The 12,184-nt window shown below is 44.3% G+C and overlaps 1 pseudogene; it reads left to right on the forward strand.

The window, feature by feature from the left end:
- The first annotated feature begins 756 nt into the window (after window positions 1–756).
- The window catches only part of LOC144220932 (large ribosomal subunit protein uL1-like), an 11,674-nt pseudogene continuing 246 nt past the window's right edge, over window positions 757–12,184 (forward strand).

Here is a 12,184-nt window from a genome sequence, read left to right on the forward strand (position 1 = left end):
TGAAATGCAAATAATCACCCTTCAATGGATGCAACAACTTCAGAATTGAAACCTATGTGAATTTCCTATGTATTAGAAATTCAGAGTAGTTGCCAAGTAAATATTCATCTACTTTTCACCATTGTGAATTTGTAAGGTTATAGGCTGTGCAACTGCATAGACATGTGTATTCTCCCTCATTCAATCAACAAATACTTATTAAGCACCTCCTTTAGAACTGATGCCTGCTGGGTGCTAGGTATGTGATTACAGACCTTCTGGAAATACTCTCTAAGGATTTCAGGTTTACCTTCTCAATGACATTTCAAGCTTCTTGAGAGATCATGCCTTGACTCCCTTTTTAGCTCCAGAAGAAATTAAAATCGGTGCAAGAAGCACATAGCAGGTGCTAAATGACAATGAAAAATATAATACAACCAGAGCCAATTTCTATTGCTTAAAAAAATTGGCTTATCACATGGGATTTGGGATTCTTTTGAAAGAAGGCTCTTGGAATGAAATGGGATGTTTCTGTTCTTTCCTTTTTTAAAAAAAAAAGTCTATTTATTTATTTTGAGAGAGTGTGTGTGAATGGGGAATGGGCAGAGACAGAGACAGAGAGAGAATCCCAAACAGACTCCACAGTCAGCACAGAACCCCATGTGGCGCTCAAACTCACAAACTGCGAGGTCATGACCTGAGCAGAAGGCAGAGGCTTAACCAACTGAGCCACCCAGGCGCCCCTGTTCTTTCCTTTGTCAAAGTCCTTTCGATCCAATGGCTGAAGCCCGTACTAGTGGATGGCAGAGAATAAGGACTAAAGACTATTTAAAGTACTTGAGATGTGGGAAAAACTATTTCTACATAGGATCTGGCACAACCTCTGCTATAGATGTGGCAGACAGGGCTTGGTGAGCTTGAGGGACTTGCTCAAACCTGTGCAGTGTCTTAGCAGCAGTGGCAGTCCTGGGAACCAGACCCTGGTTTTGGAATTCTCAATTCTTTCTTCCGTGTCTTACTTTTTATTCAACACGGGTAATGCTACTCCTGCCTTGGTTGGGGTTCTTAAATGATAAACAGCAGAATCTGGTTCTGGCTAATTTAAGCAATAAATAAATAAATAATTTTAAATGTTTATTTTTGAGAGAGAGAGAGGCAGCATAAGCAGGGGAGGGTCAGAGAGAGAGGGAGACACAGAATCTGAAACAGGTTCCAGGCTCTGAGCTGTCAGCACAGAGCCCGACGCAGGGCTCGAACCCATGAAGTGTGAGATCATGACCTGAGCTGAAGTTGGATGCTTAGCCGACTGAGCCACCCAGGCGCCCCTAATTTTTTTTTTTAAAGGAACATCTTGGAAGATTATAGAGTGGTTTAAAAAAACAAAGGAAGACTTGAAGAATCAGGCCTTTGGAAAGGCTAGCCTCACCATTGTTCCTTGCCTTTGGAGAGCAGAAATTAAGAGGCAGTCCCTTCTGGGAGCCACCACCATGATGATTCAATCCCAAGAGCCTTCAGGCTTTGGGTTACTGTGTTCAGATTCCAGGGAAGGGCCCCCTATTGGTCTAGCTCAGGTCATCTGCCCATGCCTCGGGTGGGGGAGGGTGGGTCACGTTGATTGACAGTCCCAATAAAATTGTATCCATCGAAGGTTCCCAATCAAAACCAGGTGCTGGTTTTTATCAGATGAGGGGGAATGGATGCGTGTTAGGCCAAACCTATGGAGCTCCAGGATACAAATGCCTATTTCCTCGTGAAAGCAAGTCTCATATGTACACAGGCATTGCCTTCTCCAAATATTTACCACTCAGTTCATGCCCGTAATTCTATCTCCGAGCCCCAGACTCCCAGCACACTTTACAGGGAGGATAAAGGTCTCTAAAGGGAATCGCTTATGATTCCATGATTCCTTTGCTCTCCCTGAACATTTCTCCTCTCTTTCAAGTTTCTTTCTCTTCTAAGACCATAACTTCATTATAAACACCAGGCCCTATCATCATCCACCTTCTTTGGGGCTCTTGCTGCAAAAATTCCCTCTTTATCTACCCTATATCCCCACGACCCTGTGGTTTCGGTGGCGTTCCATTCTTACTTCTGGGAAACAGCACGGCACCCTCACATCTCTCCTAAATCCCAGCGTGTATCTCCAGCACTGACCTAGCGATTTCTCTCTGGAAAAAAAAAAAAGAGAGAGAATGCAGAGATAACTGGGGAGACCCGTAAGAGAAACCAGAAGGCAGGCATGTGATGAGCAGATAGGAGAGCAAAGCAAGGAGAGATTGAAATTGCAAACTAGGGAAAGAAATGTAGAGCACTGTCATGTATCATGGAGAAAATAGTATGGGGCTAGTTTCAGGGCTTTTCGAAAAATCCTTACCAGATTGGTTTGGATTTATTAAATGTGGTGCCTTGTATGCTGTAGGGGTGATTCATGGTGCCTCTCGGGGTTTGACACTTCCACCTAGATGACCCCCTTTCAGCTTAGCATGGCTAAATATCATCTTCCCTGGTTGCTCCATACTTACGTCAACCCTTTTTCTCATTCAGTTTCTCATCATTGCTTGTCCAGCTACAACCCATGTAGCTTTCTCTTTTTGGAAAGCTCAGCAAGGCCACAAAAGAAACAAAGCAGAGCAATGAAAAGAAACAAAGCAGAGTAACTGTGGCCGACTCGTGGACCTTGACAAAAGTCCCTCCATCCTGACTATACCCCAGATGACCTACTTCCTCTTGAGCCTCATGATTCAGCTACTGGGAGTGACCTCTGATCTTTTATTTCCTCGTTAATCTTGATTTGACATTAGTAGACCCCCCTCCCCCCCCCTTGCTTAGAGGAACATTTTGAATGAAACGTCCAATCAGCAGATGACTGATGGCCTAGGTACAGGTATCCTCAGCCCCTTCCTAGAAATAGTGGAGTGTACCAAATGCGAGACCTTTATGGAAGCACTATGATTCCAGGCACTATGATGCAGGATGTATCGATCAGAGGGCCTTTGGGGGTAAGTAACAGACACCCAGTAAATCGGCTAAGTATCTGCTTTTTTGTAAAGATGAACAGAAGTCTCAAAGAAGCGAATAGCCTAGCTTCTCTGAGAACTGCTACATCTTCAGGCGACCTTCTCGCTGTCTACTTTTTCCTTTCCGCTTGCATTGCTCTCGCGTTGCTAAGGAGTGTCTGTTTCACTGATCTCTTCATACCTTTCCTAACAGCAAGCTCGTGCGTGGCTTGGGGCTGGTATGGCCCTCTCCGTCTTCTGGGCTGGTGGTAGGGGCCGTCCAAGAGGGTAGGTTGTGGTCACGCATGCTCCAAACATGCGTTTGGAGTTCAAATCCTCTCTCATCAAGGGGGTCCCCCCTCCTTTATCCCACATCTTGCCTCTGGTTATGCAGTACCTCACTCTAACGATCTAACCGTGATACACAGAACCTCAAGTGGATGCCTCCATGGGGCCTGATGCACCTGCTCTGATGCACCGAGGGGGAAGGGACGCTCCGGAAGTCTGGGTCTGTCTCTGTGAGAAATAGTATTGGAAACCTATGAAGATCCATTGCTGAAACCCAACAGAAAGATACTTAACGTAGTTACTAGCTGTGCTAACTGATTTAATGAACAGGCAACGTAACAAATGAGCATGTTTACCGAGTTAACTTGTGAAAATGAATATCTGTAATTAAAGCAGCTCACAACTGACAGGCAAACAGGAAATCATTGTTATTATTATACACAAATCATCTTAAAATACCAGAACTTAATAAATGGGGGAAAAAAACAAACAATGGCTAAAACTGTCTGCTAAATAAAAAATAATGACGAACACCTGTGGTCTTTTTATAGGACTCCAGTGGAGTTTTTTTTTTGAAGACCTAATTACGTTTTTGTAATGGTACCATTTCATTATTTCTTTGTAGCATTATTAAAAGAAAATGTCCATATTTTCTCTGTGTAAAAGGTCTGGCACATAGATTCAGGCATGGCGTTTGCTTAATGCTGCAGACACTCTGACAGTCTTAGCTACTTATTAGCAAAGAATGCAGGCCTTGGCAAGGCTGGAGTTTTCTCTTTGGTAATGCTGGAACCTGGCCAGGGGATAAGGGTGATCTGGACCCCTTCAGACAGCTTCTGCCAGCAGCTAACTGAGAACCCATGTAGCTGAGTGGGGGGAAAGGAGCCAGCTCTCCAATTAGCCTCCACAATCTTGAATCTCAGTTTTGTCCCTTCCTGGCTGTGTGTCCTCTGGCGAGTTACTAAACCCCTCTGTGCCTCACTTTTCCGATTTGGAAGATGAGGATAATCATTATACACGTAGACGAAGATTATTGTTTGAACGAGTACCTGAAAAGAACTTATTGTGCTTGGCACATTAGCTCCTATTATTACCTGCAAATTACCATTCTGTGTGTCTTCTTTGACCAAGCAAAGGAATGCAGCACCAGGATGACCCTAGCCATGCCGTCGAGTGGAGCAGCAACATGAGTGGTTCCGATCTCCAGAGTTGGAAGTTTATTGTCTTTATAGCACGGAACACCATTTGAAAGGATCTTGCTTACCTAACTGCCTCTTGTCACTAGAATGTAAGCTCAGAGGTGGGGGTGCTGTGGGGGCAGGGAACCTGGGTATAGCTTTCAGGACAGATGAGACTCTGTGGGCATGTTTTACTTCACTACTGTCCTCTCTCCTGGTAAGTGCATATAAATTTGGGTAGGGTGGCGGGAAAGAATTACAGAAAATACAAAATATTCTTTTAAGTTGTAACAATGGAGATGGGTGAGATTAAAGACAAGAAATTTGGCCACTTGCAAAGATTTCTTCGTGTTTTTTTTTTACTTCTGGGTCTGATCCTGGAGCTTAGCTCAATTATATATAATGCTTGTCTAAGAGATAAGTATAGAAAAAGAGGGTTCTAGAATTTAAAGGAATTGATTCAGGCTGTTGAAGCAGTTGTTCAAAATAATTTTGTGCTTCCTAAAATGGATCATGGGCAGGTCACTCTTCCTTCTTACTCATTTCTTTTAATTGATTGATTGATTGATTGATTTTTTAAATAGTTTATTGTCAAGGTGGTTTCCCTATAACACCCAGTGCTCATCCCAACGAGTGCCCCCCTCCATGCCCATCACCCCCCTTCCCCGCTCTCCCACCCCCATCAGCCCTCAGTTTGTTCTCAGCATTCAAGAGTCTCTCATGGTTTGCCTCCCTCCCTCTCCCCAACTATTTTTCCCCTTCACCTCCCCCATGGTCCTCCGTTAAGTTCCTCCTAATCCACCTATACGTGCAAACATATGGTATCTGTCGTTTTCTGCCTGACTTATTTCTATCATACCCCTTCAGGCGAAGAACACAAAGCAGTTCACCTTTTGTAAAGGGTTCTACATCCCCCTTGAGCTATTGTCCCTGAAGGAAAGGGTCAAGTAGATACCATTTCTTCCTGTCCCGTGATTCCCTTTGGGCTTTGGTCACATTGCACAAATTAAAGTTGGGATGAGTAAAAGAGAAGCGATCAAGAAATGACAGGAGACAGTGTGCTGAATGGCTATCCTTGGTGACTTTCAAGCAGCTCTTTTTCTCTAAATTAAAGGAGAAATTGAAGACATGGCCATAAATATAAGACAAAAGTCAATGACAATGCAATGAAAGCCTTACCATTGAGCTCACAGAAGTAGCCTCCTGGTGCCTGAGTTCAATAAAATAAGGCAGTAGATAACTACTGTATAGATACTATTGTGTGAAAGTTCTCTCCAAGAACAGGCTGAGCCTCAGAAGAGGTAAACCCATGCAGCATATGGGAAAGAGTACCAAGAAGGGCAGGATAGACCCTACTGAACTCCATGGTCTTGAGCCTCTGTGAAAGGCAAGGGCAAGTTGGATTAAGGAATTTTGCAGCCAGGGCTTTGGAGGGGGCATTTTTGCATTTGTGGGAGCTACAAAAAGAGATAGTCTTTGACCCAGAACAACTGGAAAAGAATGTTCTAGAATTCTTGAGTCATCCCAAGGAAAAAGATGCCAGCAGTGTGGGCTAGGAAGAAATAGCTGAATAGTCTCAGAAGGCAGCCATCAGCATGGTGGTTAAAACCAAAGGCTTTGAAATCAGACATAAGTTCAAGTCTCCTCTCTGAAATTTCATATCTGTGTAAAGTTGGGGAAGCTACTTACACCACATAAGCCACAGTTTTCCTCTTCCTGCAATGAAGATTGCAGTCCTTACCTTATAGAATTGTTGGTCAGGTTAAATAAGATAATAAAGAGAAAACAGCATGGTGCTCGCTCAGGACAGGGGGTGTCCCCATACAAGCAGTGTGAAATGGTAGAGGTGGTATGAAATCATATTGATATAGATGACACCCTGTCTCCAGGTAATTTAGTCTCTCAAGGTTTTCTACTTGAAAAGGAGGCTTTCTTTCCTAATTTATTCTGATCCAAAGAATTACACCCTCCTACGTACACAAAGTGTTATTTAGAGATTTCCAGTATGCCACCGTGATTTTAATGTTTACACAGATGAAAAGTGGCTTTTGCAGATTTTCCTTCTGATATACTATGATCTCTCAACATTTAATAAAAAAAGATGTATTTTGACCAGGACAGCCCGTCAGTTTAGTCAAACATCTAATTTGGCAGATTCTCCCCTCCCTCGACCTGAGTGACAGGCTCTTTGCCAACTTGATCTAACCGACTAAATGTTTTTGGTGCTTTGTTGATACAGATTCAAGTGATTTTTTTGTCTTTGTTATTTGCATGGACAAAGGTACTGGATTTGAAGAAAGTGGGTGATCCCGGTGTACTGAAACTTTTACGTTTGTGTTTGCTTCTTAATTTGGTCCTTTGAGGGCTTATGATCCAAAGGGAATATGTAGGGAGGACGTAGAAGAGATCGGAAAATGAACGTGGAATGGATACTGGGTAATTAATGATCATGCTCAGGGNCTCCATGCTCTCGGCACAGAGCCCAACAAGGGGCTTGATCCCATGAACTGTGAGATCATGTCCTGAGCTGAAATCAAGAGTCAGATGCTTAGTCAATTGATCCACCCAGGCGCCCCAAGACTTCACTTTAATTTGGTTACCTTTGTAAAGACCTTATCTTCAACTAAGGTCAGACTCTGAGGTATTGGGGGTTAGGACTTCAATACATAAACTTGGGGGAGGCACAATTCAAACCTTACAAGTGGCCAGGTGACCCAGTCCTAACCAAGGAGGTTTAAGGAGAATGGTCTTTCTGGAAGAAGTTTTCCTGTGTGGCAACAGAGACAGAGAGATGTATAAAGAAAGGGCTTAGTCTCTTCTGTCCTGCTTTGGACGCAGTAGTGTTAGTACGTAATACTCAGGGCTATGGCAGCCATTTGTGATCATGAGCTTATAAACTGGAGGCTGAATCTCTACTTGTGGAGGATAGTGGAGTAAAAGAATGGAAAAAAGAAAATAATATGGATCCCTGATGCAATGCTGAACCAACACAGGAACACGTAGCTCCAAACTTAAATACGTGAGATAATTAAATGCCTTGTTCAAATTACTGTCACTTGTTTTCATTCCTCCTTGAGACAGAGCCCTCCTCAGATCAAATAAAATCCTCAGTGACTTATGTCAGTGGCTTATGTCCCCACTCCTTTCCTCATTTCCTCAATATTCACAGATTATCAGTGTATCCAGAGTATAAATGGCTGATATCACATCTGGTCAGAAAATTTCAAAGTCATCCAATTGGGTCCCTCCTTCTACCTTTTCTGATGCATAGATTTCTCCTGATTTCTGGGTCAGTGGCAGAATTAAGCCCACAACTAAATCTCTGTTGCATTAGATCACCCCACCATGGGAATTCATTTCTTTGCCATTTTTCCTCACGTTTTACTGGAGGTGCAGTGGATACTGGCATGGGGTCAGAAGGAGTGTGGGCATGAGACAGGTCCCCAAAGCAGCTAGCTTTTATTTTTTATTTTTTTACTAAAAAATCTTTTTTATGTTTATATATTTTTGAGAGGGAGAGACAGAGCATGAGTGAGGGAGGGGCAGAGAGAGAGGGAGACACAGAATCCGAAGCAGGCTCCAGGCTCTGAGCTGTCAGCACACAGCCCGATGCAGGGCTCGAACCCACAAACCATGAGATCATGACCTGAGCTGAAGTCAGATGCTTAACCAACTGAGCCACCCAGGTGCCCCAGCAGCTAGGTTTTTAAATTAGGATTTCTTCTTCTCTTTTGTTTTATTTAATTAAATTAATTTATCTGAATTACTGTCCTATAGGGAAGGCTTGATCAAAGTCTGTAAGTGCATTGAGGAAGAAGAGATGAATAAAATGATCAAAATTGGCCTGGGAAGAGTGACCTACTTACCTCCCAGGGTTGTTAAGAGTAATTGACTTAATACTATGTATAAAGCACTTAGTAGAGTGCCAGGCTGGGTAAGAATTTCTATGTAAGTATTAACAATTAATGTACAGTTTATCAATTTATCATGCTGCTGATTGTTTACGTACGTACGGGAAAGCTGGGACATTTCTGCAGATTCTACAATAGCCTGAGATGGTGGTTTCCAATTATGACCATGTGTTAAAATCAGCGCTAACCAAGGTGACGTCCAGCCCCACTGAATCAGAACTCTGGAGCTGAGGCTTGAAAAATCTACATTTCTAGACAGTTCCCCATCTATGTGGAAATTATTGACAATCCGGGGGCAATGGCGACTTTTTGCTTATCAGATCTTAGCTGTAGTGGCAATGGGCCAGTCCTCATGAAAAACCTGTAAAAAAAATCATTTAATCTAGCCCCTTATTTTGTAGATGGGAGGTTGAAGGCTAGAGCAATAGAATGACTACTGAAACCATGCAGCTTGTTAGTGGGCAGAGATGGGGCTCAAACCCCCACCCGGAACCTTTTCTTCCCGACCCTCCTCTTTCCTTCTTTCCTACCCTCTTCTCCTCTGCTGAAGCTCTACACTCACAAGTGGCATGATGGGGTTATTGTTCTTGTATCTCTCCTCTTATCATGGTGTCCAGAAAAGAGTAGGACTCTAATATATATGTTAGTGGTGAACAAATTGAACTTAAACCACTTCTTCTACCTCTGTGACTCATGTGCCCCAAAGAGCTCAGTTTTTCAGCAAGTAGGGGGGAGGGGTTATGAGCTCTGCACCGATGGGGCTCAGTCAGACAGGGAAGAGGGGAGGTTGTGTTCTCTTACATACAGATTGATTCCTCAGGGCTTTTAGGGTTCTCATGGATGGAAACCTTTCCTTCCTACCTCCTAAGAGTAAGACTTATGCCTAGAACTTCATCTTGGCCAAGATGCTTTTGGTTCAAGGTGAAAGGAACCAAATTGAGCTTTCTTGAGTAGGAAGGGGGATTTATTGAAAGGAGACTGGCTTATTCCATGGAGCCCGAGGGCCTCAGGGTGAACCACTCCAGGTGTTGCAAAACCACTAGGGAGTCAGGCCACTCTGTCTTCTCCTCTTGCATCTCTACTCTTCTGTCCCTGCAGATATGACTTCTCTGCTTCCCCAACTGCAAGATCCAAGATGATCAGGCCATAATTTCTAGGGATTCCTCCTCTTCCCAAATCCCTTGTTTATAGGCATAGGCAAATTTCTCTAGCTGCTGTTAGGTCACAATTCCAAATTTCTTGGGAAAAGCCTTTATTTGCCCACAAGGGGCCATGGGTCCATCTGTTCTTGGATTAACTATGGTTAGGGGCTTTGGGGTCCTAGATTAGTATTGCAGAATGCTAAAGTGAGTGTCAGAGTGGTGGTGGACAAAGTGTGGTTCTTGCAGATAGCCTGGAAGGAGATGTGTGTGCATGTGTGTGTGAGCTGGCAGACTCTCTAAGCAGCATCAATGGGAGGTGGGTTTGTCAGCTTTACTATGAAAACAAACAACCCCCACATCTCAATGACTTACAACAATAAACATTTACATCTCACTTTTACATGTGCTGTGGCTCTGTGCCACATGTCTTCTCAGCCAGGACTCAGGTGGAAGGAGCGGCCCTTGTCTGGGAAATGACTTTCTTGTCACAATGAGAAAAGAACAAGAGGCTGGGCCAAACTATGCACCTGCTTTGAAAGCTTCTCCTTGGAAGTAGCTTGGCTGGAGTCTGCTTGCTCACCGTCCATTGGCCAAAGAAGTCCCAAGGCCAAACCTAACGATGAGGGAAGGAGTGCACACCACCTCCAGGAAGGCTCTGCAGTTCTGTCGTTGACAGGCAGGCAGGGGGATCCTTTACAACTAAGTGTGAACGCTAACAGTCGGCCACAGCAGGTCTTACTAACAGCAACAATAATTAACCTTTAACAGATGTTTAAAATGAGCTAGACAGCGTGCAAAGAGGCTTATGCAAATTGCCTCATTTAATTATCCCAATAACCTTATGAAATAACCACTACTGTCCTCATTTTATTGACTAGAAAATGGAGGCTTTTATAGGTTAAACAACTTGCCTTGTGCTACAGCCCTGAAGTGGGACTGCCCAGATCCAACCCAGGTGCTCCTGGGGAATGCTACCTGTATCAGTTTCCTGTGGCTGCTGTAATAAATTGTTAAAACACAGTGGCTTAAAACAACACACATCTAGCTCTTTTTCCATTATGGCAGGGTGTGGCACCATGAACAGCAGGACACCCTACACCGTGTCCAGTCTCCCAGGACACCTTACACAAGGCTGTGCAGGAAGTCCTACATGGGAACCAGTGCAAGTTTTTGGAGACGGTCGAGCTGCAGATCAACTTGAAGAACTACGACCCTCAGTAGGACGAATGCTCCTCGACACCATCAGGCTGAAGTTCACTCCCCACCCCAGGTTCACCGTATGTGTTTTGGGGGACCGGCAGCACTGTGATGAGGCCAAGGCTGTGAACATTTCCCACATGGACATTGAGGCACTGAAGAAACTCAACAAGAGTAAAATATTAGTCAAGAAGCTGGCCAAGAAGTATGATGTCTTTTTGGCTTGAGAATCTCTGATTAAGCAGATCCCATGAATCCTGGTCCCAGGCCTGAATAAGGCTGGTGAGTTCCCTTCCTTGCTGACCCACAATGAGGACATGGTGACCAAAGTGGATGATGTGAAGTGGATGAAGTGAAGTCAAATTCCAGATAAAGAAGGTGCTGTGTCTGGCTGTTGGGCATGTGAAGACGAAGATGATGAGCCCCTGCACAACATCCACTCAGCTGTCAATTTCCTGGTGTCATTGCTCAGGAAGAATTGGCAGAATGTCTGGGGTTATACATCAAGAGCCCCAGTGCACATGCTAAGGCACAGCTTAATGCTAGTGCTACTAAAAAACCCAACCAACCAACCAACCAACATCCACTTCCCCCACATCTGTTATCACACGGTTTTGAAGTCTGACCTTGGTCTACTAGGCTAAAACCAAGGTGTAAGCAGGGCTGCAGTCATTTCTGGAGACTCTAGGGGAGAGTCCATTTCCTTGCATTTTCCAGTTTCTAGAAGCTGCCCCCATCCCTTGATGTGTGTCCCCTTCCTCCATCTCTGAAAGTCCGCAGTGGTAGGTTGAGTACTTCTTACATCTTACTCCAATCCTCTTCCATTGTCCTTTCTACTTCCCTGACTTTCTCCTCTGCCTCTCTCTCCCACTTTTTTTTTTTTTAATTTTTTTTAAATGTTTTATTTATTTCTAGGAGAGAGAGAGAGAGACAGCGTGAGCAGGGGAGGGTCAGAGAGAGAGGGAGTCACAGACTGAAACAGGCTCCAGGCTCTGAGCTGGCAGTCAGCACAGAGCCCGACGCGGGGCTCGAACCCACGAACCGCGAGATCATGACCTAAGCGAAAGTCGGACGCTCAACCGACTAAGCCACCCAGGCGCCCCTCTCTCCCACTTTTTTAAAAACATTTTTTATGTTTTTATTTATTTTTGAGAAAGCAAGAGAGAGAGACAGCACAAGCAGGGGAGGGATAGAGAGAGGGAGACACAGAATCCAAAGACAGGCTCCAGGCTCTGAGCTGTCAGCACAGAGCGCAACGCGAGGCTTTAACTCGTGAACTGTGAGATCATGACATGAGCTGAAGTCAGACGGTAAGCCAACTGAGCCACCCAGGCGCCCCACTCTCTCCCACTTTTTAGGACCCTTGTGATTACATTGAACCCATCCAGATAATCCAGGATATATCTCCATCTCTACGTCCTTAATCACATCTGCAAAGTCTCTCTTGCCATGTAAGGTGACATATTCATGGGTTCTGGGGATTAGGATGTGGA

The sequence above is a fragment of the Crocuta crocuta genome, unplaced genomic scaffold (genome assembly GCF_008692635.1).
Source record: "Crocuta crocuta isolate KB4526 unplaced genomic scaffold, BGI_CrCroc_1.0 scaffold124, whole genome shotgun sequence".
NCBI lineage: Eukaryota > Metazoa > Chordata > Mammalia > Carnivora > Hyaenidae > Crocuta > Crocuta crocuta.